The sequence below is a fragment of the Sapajus apella genome, unplaced genomic scaffold (assembly GCF_009761245.1).
Source record: "Sapajus apella isolate SASKATOON/1434 unplaced genomic scaffold, GSC_monkey_1.0 scaffold20, whole genome shotgun sequence".
Lineage (NCBI taxonomy): Eukaryota > Metazoa > Chordata > Mammalia > Primates > Cebidae > Sapajus > Sapajus apella.
This window is the reverse complement of record NW_022436960.1, coordinates 9,062,529-9,069,768: the sequence shown is the minus strand read 5'-3', so window position 1 is coordinate 9,069,768 and position 7,240 is coordinate 9,062,529.

Here is a 7,240-nt window from a genome sequence, read left to right as displayed (position 1 = left end):
CCTGTCACCCAGGTTGGAGTACAGTGGTGCAACCTCAGCTCACTGCAACCTCCGCCTCCTAGGTTCAAATGCTTCTCCTGCCTCTGCCTCCAAGGTAGCTGAGATTACAGGCACCCACTACCACACTCAGCTAATTTTTGTAGTTTTAGTAGAGACAGGGTTTCACTATGTTGGCCAGGCTGGTTTCAAACTCCTGACCTTGTGATTTGCCCACCTCGGCTTCCCAAAATGCTGGGATTACAGGCATGAGCCACCATGCCCAGCCAGGGAACAGGGTTTCAGAAATGGATCCTTAAAAAGGAAGGCAGCAGAGTATATTGGAAAGATTGTGAAGGCTTCAGCCAGGTCATTGCCTCCTGCCCTGGTGTGAATCTAAGGTTCTCTGCTCCCAATCCCTAGCTGCTGGGATATAATTAATCTCACTGAGCCAGCCTTTCTTCCTCTGTTAAATGGCCAGAACTCAGACTCTGGCCTATGAATATCTTAGCAGCACTGAGGAACCAGGAAAGGAGTGGACGATGTTGCCCCTAAGGCAATATCTGTGAGCCCCGGACCCCAGGGTGTGGTTCAGAAGTCCTCCTCCTTCAGCAAGGGCATTATTCCTGTACAACTCCCAGCAAGGGAGCCACCAACCCTTTGATCTTCAGCCCTCTAGTTAGATGGGAAAATGAGAAAACTCCATGCATAGCACAGTAGCTTGAGCTCTTTCACCAGCAGCATGAGCCCGAACAAGCTACCTAACCTCTCAGCCTCAGTTCCTCAATCTGTAAAATGGGGCTCCCCCAGCTGAGCTGTTTTGACTTCTGGGAGGATGAACTGAGATGGTGCTTGTGGAGTTTAGTACCTCGCCTGGTAGGAAGGAAGTGCTACATGAATGGCATTTGTTGCATACTCTTAGAGCCAGACTGAACCTCAGAAGTAAGTAACCCTGTCCCCAGGCTTTGATTTTACAAAGGAGGATATTCAGGTCTCACCAGGAAGGCCTTTCCTGCTAGAGTTGAAGCAGAATAGACCAGGCCATCTGACTTCCAGCTGTTATGGGCTTTAGCTTCTCATATGCCTTGGCCAAAAATGATTGGGAAAGCTCTGACAGGAAGGCCTCTGGTGACCCAAATAAACTCAAAGGTGACTCAGAACCCTTCCTGGAACTCCCCTCAGACAAGAGGCACAACTTCTGAAAGCCACTCTTCAGGGTGACATTGATGGTTTTCTAAAGCAAATTTGTCCAGAGACTACAGGGGTAAACATCTGAAAAACAGGTTGGGGCAGTCCTATGAGGCCAAACGCAGACTCCAGGAAACAGTGAGAGTACTGGAAGAGTTTACTTTGTGTGGATCAGATGAACGGGGCGCTTGGATAGGTGGGTAGTAAAGGAAACCAGACTATGTTACCCCCAATATGGTCTGGCCATGTCCCCACCCAAATCTCATCTTGAATTGTAGTTCCCATAATTCCCACATGTGGTGGGAGGGGCCTGGTGGGAGATAACTGAATCATGGAGGTGGTTTCCCCCATACTCTTCTGTTGGTAGTGAGTAAGTCTCATGAGATCTTATAGTTTTATAAGGGGACACTCCTTTCACTTGGCTCTCTCATTCTCTCTCTTGCCTGCTGTGATGTAAGATGTGCCTTTCAGCTTCCACCATGATTGTGATGCCTCTCCAGCCATGTAGAACTGTGAGTCCATTAAACTCCTTTTCCTTTATAAATCACCCAGTCTTGGGTATGTCTTTATTAGCAGTGTGAAAATAGACTAATATACCCCCAAATATGCCTTTCTGATATAAAAATTATTTTTGAATGGAAGGTAATTAAGCAGCAGCAAATGGAGAAAATGTTTTCTCTCTTTCCCCCTTTCTGCCTAAAGACAGATAAAAGTTCTCCTGTATTGGAGATGACTCTAGACTCATCAATCCAGAGGAATCTGCAAACAAGACTTATTCCTTCAGTTTCCTCCCATATGTTTACATTCTGTGGTTTCCTGCCCTTGGAAGAATAAAACCACTACCCTTGTCCGATGCCATGATTTTCCTACTAATTTGTTGCTCTTTATTAAAATTAAGTGGAGTTCTAAGGCACCATTTTGAGTTACTTTTCATGCAGGTTTCTCGTGCGTGAAGTGCATGGCACATGTTATAAACTTATTTTTCTTTTGTCTGTCCTTTGTTACAGGAGTCCACCCCCACAAAGAACTAAGATGGGAAGAGGTCAAGTTTAGCCTCCTCCTACAGTAGTACAGAGGTAGAAAAAAAGGGCTTTCCAAGTCCTTGCAACATGTGTACACATGCACATGCACAAACAGGGGCAAATTTCTCACTGGTTTCCATACATCCCTCCTGCCTTGAACTTATTTTATTTCATTTTATTTATTTATTATACTTTAAGTTGTGGGGTACATGTGCAGATCGTGCAGGTTTGCTGCATAGGTATACACATGCCCTGTGGTGGTTTGCTGCATCCTTCGCCCCGTCATCTACATTAGGTATTTCTTCTAATGCTATCCCTCCCCAATCCCCCCATCCCCTTCTATGCCTCCCCAGCCCCCCACCCCCAGGCCCCAGTGTATGATGTTCCCCTCCCTGTGTCCGTGTGTTCTCATTGTTCAACACCCACTTATAAGTGAGAACATGTGGTGTTTGGTTTTCTGTTCTTGTGTCAGTTTGCTGAGAACGATGGGATGGTTTCCAGTTTCATCCATGTCCCTGCAAAGGACATGAACTCATCTTTTTTTTATGGCTGCATAGTATTCCATGGTGTATATGTGTCACATTTTCTTTATCCAGTCTATCACTGGGCATTTGGGTTGGTTCCAAATCTTTGCTATTGTGAACAGTGCCACAATAAACATACGTGTGCATGCGTCTTTATAATAGAAAAAGACATCTTTCCATTGTGTTATGGCTTATGTGATTTCTTCTTTTTAAACTTATAATTTAGAAATAACTTTAAACTTTTGCAAAAATCATGGTCTCCCCATCTACTCTTCACCCAGCTTCCACAAATATGAACATATCATATAACCATAGTACATAACCACAGTGTATTAGTTCATTTTCATGCTGCTGATAAAGACATACCCAAGACTGGGAAGAAAAGGAAGTTTAATTGGGCTTACAGCTCCACATGGCTGGGGAGGCCTCAGAATCAAGGCAGGAGGCAAAAGGCACTGCTTACATGGTGGCAGCAAGAGAAAATGAGGAAGATGCAAAAGCAGAAACTCCCAGTAAAGCCATCAGATCTTGTGAGACTTACTCATTATCACAAGAACGGTATGGTGGAATCGCCCCCATGATTCAAATTATCTCCCACTGGGTCCCTCCCACAACATGTGGGAATTATGGGAATACAATTCAAGATGAGATTTGGGTGGGGACACAGAGCCCAACCATATCATTCCACCTCTGGCCCTGCCAAATCTCATGTCCTCACATTTCAAAACTAATCATGCCTTCCCAAAAGTTCCCTAAAGTCTTAACTCATTTCAACATTAATCCCAAAGTTCACAATCCAAAGTCTCATCTGAAATAAGCTAGTTAATCAAAAGCAAGCTAGTTCCTTCCTAGATACAATGGGGGTACAAGTATTGGGTAAATATAGCTGTTCAAATTGGAGAAATTGGCTAAAACAAAATGATCACAGGGCTCATGCAAGTCTGAAATCCAGCAGATCAGTCAAATTTTAAAGCTCCAAAATGATCTCCTTTGACTCCAAGTCGTGCTGATGAAAGAGGCGGGTTCCCTTGGTCTGGAGAAGCTCTGCCCCTGTGGCTTTGCAGGGTACAGCCTCTCTCCTGGTTGCTTTCATGAGCTGGTGTTGAGTGTCTGTGGCTTTTCCAGACAAACAGTACAAGCTGTCAGTGGATCTACTATTCCAGGATCTGGAGGATGGTGGCCCTCTTCTCACAGCTCCACTAGGCAGTGCCCCAGTAGAGGGTCTGTGTGGGGGCTCCAACCCCACATTTTCCTTCTGCATTGCCCTAGCAGAGGTTCTCCATGAGCACTCCACCCATGCAGTAAACTTCTGACTGGACATCCAGACATTTCCATACATGTTCTGAAATAGAGGCAGAGGTTCTCAAACCCCAATTCTGCACTTCTGTGCACTCATAGGCTCCACCATGTGGAAGCTGCCAAGTCTTGGGTCTTGCACCCTCTGAAGCCATGGCCTGAGCTCTACATTGGCTTCTTTCAGCCATGGCTGGAGTGGCTGGGACACAGGAAACCAAGTCCCTAGGCTGCACACAGCATGGGGACCCTAAGCCCACTCTGTAAAACCATTTTCTCCTAGACCTCCAGGCCTGTGATGGGTGGGGCTGCTGTGAAGGCCTCTGACATGCCCTGGAGAAATTTTCCCCATTGTCTTGGGGATTAACATTCTGCTCCTCATTACTTATTCAAATTTCTGCAGCCAGCTTGAATTTCTCCTCAGAAAATGGATTTGTCAGGCTGCAAATTTCCCAAACTTGTATGCTCTACTTCCCTTATAAAACTGAATGCCTTTAACAGCACCCAAGTCACATCACGAGTGCTTTGCTACTTAGAAATTTCTTCTGCCAGATACTCTAAATCATCTCTCTCAGTTCAAAGTTCCAGAAATCTCTAGGGAAGGGGCAAAATGCCACCAATGTCTTTGCTAAAACATAACAAGAGTCACCTTTACTCAAATTCCCAACAATTTCCTCATCTGAGACCACGGCAGCCTGGACCTTTTTGTCCATATCACTATCCGGCTTTTGGTCGAAGTCATTTAACAAGTCTCTAGGAAGTTTCAAATTTCCCCACATTTTTCTGTCTTTTTCTTAGCCCCTTAAACTGTTCTAATCTTTGCCTGTTGCCCAGTTCCAAAGTTGCTTCTGCATTTCAGGTATCTTTTCAGCAACCCCCCACTCTACTGGTACCAATTTACTGTATTAGTCCCTTTTCATGCTGCTGATAAAGACATACCTGAGACTGGGAAGAAAAAGTGGTTTGATTGGACTTACAATTCCACATGGCAGTGGAAGCCTCAGAATCATGGCAGGAGGCGAAAGGCATTTTTTATATAGTGGTGGCAAAAGAAAATGAGGACGATGCAAAAGCGGAAACCCCTGATAAACCCATCAGATCTTTTGAGACTTTTTCACTATCATGGAAACAGTATGGGGGAAACTGCCCCCATGATTTAAATTATCTCCCACTGGGTCCCACAACCTGTGGGAATTATGGCAGTACAATTTAAGATGAGATTTGGGTGGGGACACACAGCCAAACCATATCACATAGTGTAATGGCATTATTCAAGCTTTTTTCAGTTGCCCTATCAGTTGTCCTATCAATATTCTTTTTTTCTTGTACAGTGTCCAATCCAATAACCCATGTTGCATTGGATTGTCACATTTCCTCATTCTACTTGAGTCTGGCACAGCTTCTCAGGTTCTTTTTTTTTTTTGACATAGGACCTTTTGAAAAATACAGGCTAGATATTTTGTAGAATGTCTTTCAATTTGGAATTTTCTGATATTTCATCATCTCAACTTTAGATTGTACATGGGCACAAATATGGCAGAAGCAATGTGCCTTTCTTTGTGTATTGTTTTAGCTGATTGGCATAATTTCTGATGAGAAATCAATCCTTATCTTTATCTTTGTGCCCTGTATGTAATGTATCCTTTTTTTCTAGCTTCTTTTAAGATTTTCTCTTCAACTGTAGTTTTAAGCAATTTGATTATTGAAATTGATTTTTAATTATTGATTATTAAAAGAGCAGTTTGGCTGGTGTTCTTTCTCCTGCTTTGGGCTTGTTGAATTTCTTGGAACTGTGAATTTATAGTTTTCATCATGTTTAGAAAAAAATTTAGCCATTGTTTCTTAAAATATTTTCCTGTCCCCTTAACTGCCCCCTTCCCCTCCAATTTCATGTGGTAATGTAATGGTGAAGGCTTAGGCCATCTGTAGTTTTATGTGGACTACTGCTGATTTTATAGCTTGCTGGGTGATATGCAAGAAATATTCATGCAGCTACCACTGTCCTAGGGTCAACCAGAATATTATGACTTATAGAAGAAATTAGCTATTTGAGGATATGAATGGCAATAGTTTTGGCACTTTGTCTTTTGCCTTTTAAGTTTGATTATACTTTTAAAAATGTTTATGTAGTTGAATGTATCCATCTTCTCTTTAGTCATTTCTGGATTTTTAGCACTCTTAGGAAAGTCTTTCTCATTATGAGGTTATTTTCAAAACATTCATTATATTCTTCTTATTTTTGGATTTCAATATTTACATATAAATCTTCAATCTATCAGGAATTGATCCTGGTATAGGGATAACAGTGATTCCAATTTACACTGTTTTTCAGGTGCCTACCTGATTTTTCCCAAATATTTTAAATAAATGTTTCAACACAATTTGTTTGCCCCATTTATTTGAAATGCCACTTTTTTTTTTTGAGAAGTCTCATTCTGGTACCCAGGCTGGAGTGCAGTGGCATGATCTCAGCTTATTTCAACCTCTGCCTCCTGGGTTCAAGCAATTCTCATGACTCAGCCTCCTGAGTAGCTTGGGCTACAGGTGCATGCCATCATGCCTGGCTAATTTTTGTATTTTTAGTAGAGATGGAGTTTCACCATGTTGGCCAGGCTGGTCTTAAACTCCTGACCTTAAGTGATCCACCTGCCTGGGCCTCTCAAAGTGCTAGGATTATAGGCGTGGCCACTGGGCCTGGCCTGAAATGCCACTTTTGGTTTAAAAAAGAAAAGTTAAAAACTGTATTGATTAGCTTATAAAAGTGAACAATGTGAAAAGCATACTAAAAAAAAATAATAAGACAAATTCAATCACTCACCAAACAGAAACAGTATTCCTGGTACTGTGGGGGGGTAGGATCATATTAGCATAGTATGAGGGCAACTGCCTCAAGATGGCCCAACCCCAGCCTCTACCTGGGGTTTTGCTTCAGTGCGTGTTGTTTTTGCAGTAAGAAAGGATAACCATTGAATATGGGAACTGATTCTATGTTAATCTGTTTTCACACTGCCATAAAGATGCTCCCAAAGACTGAGTAATTTATAAACAAAGGAGGTTTAATTGACTCATGGTTCTGCATGGCCTGGGGACACCTCAGGAAACTTACAATCATGGTGAAAGAAGAAGCAGGCACATCTTACATGGCAGCAGTCCAGAGAGTTAGTGTGTATAGGAGGAAATGACACTTATAAAATCATCAGATCTCGTGAGAACTCACTCACTATCATGAGAACAGGA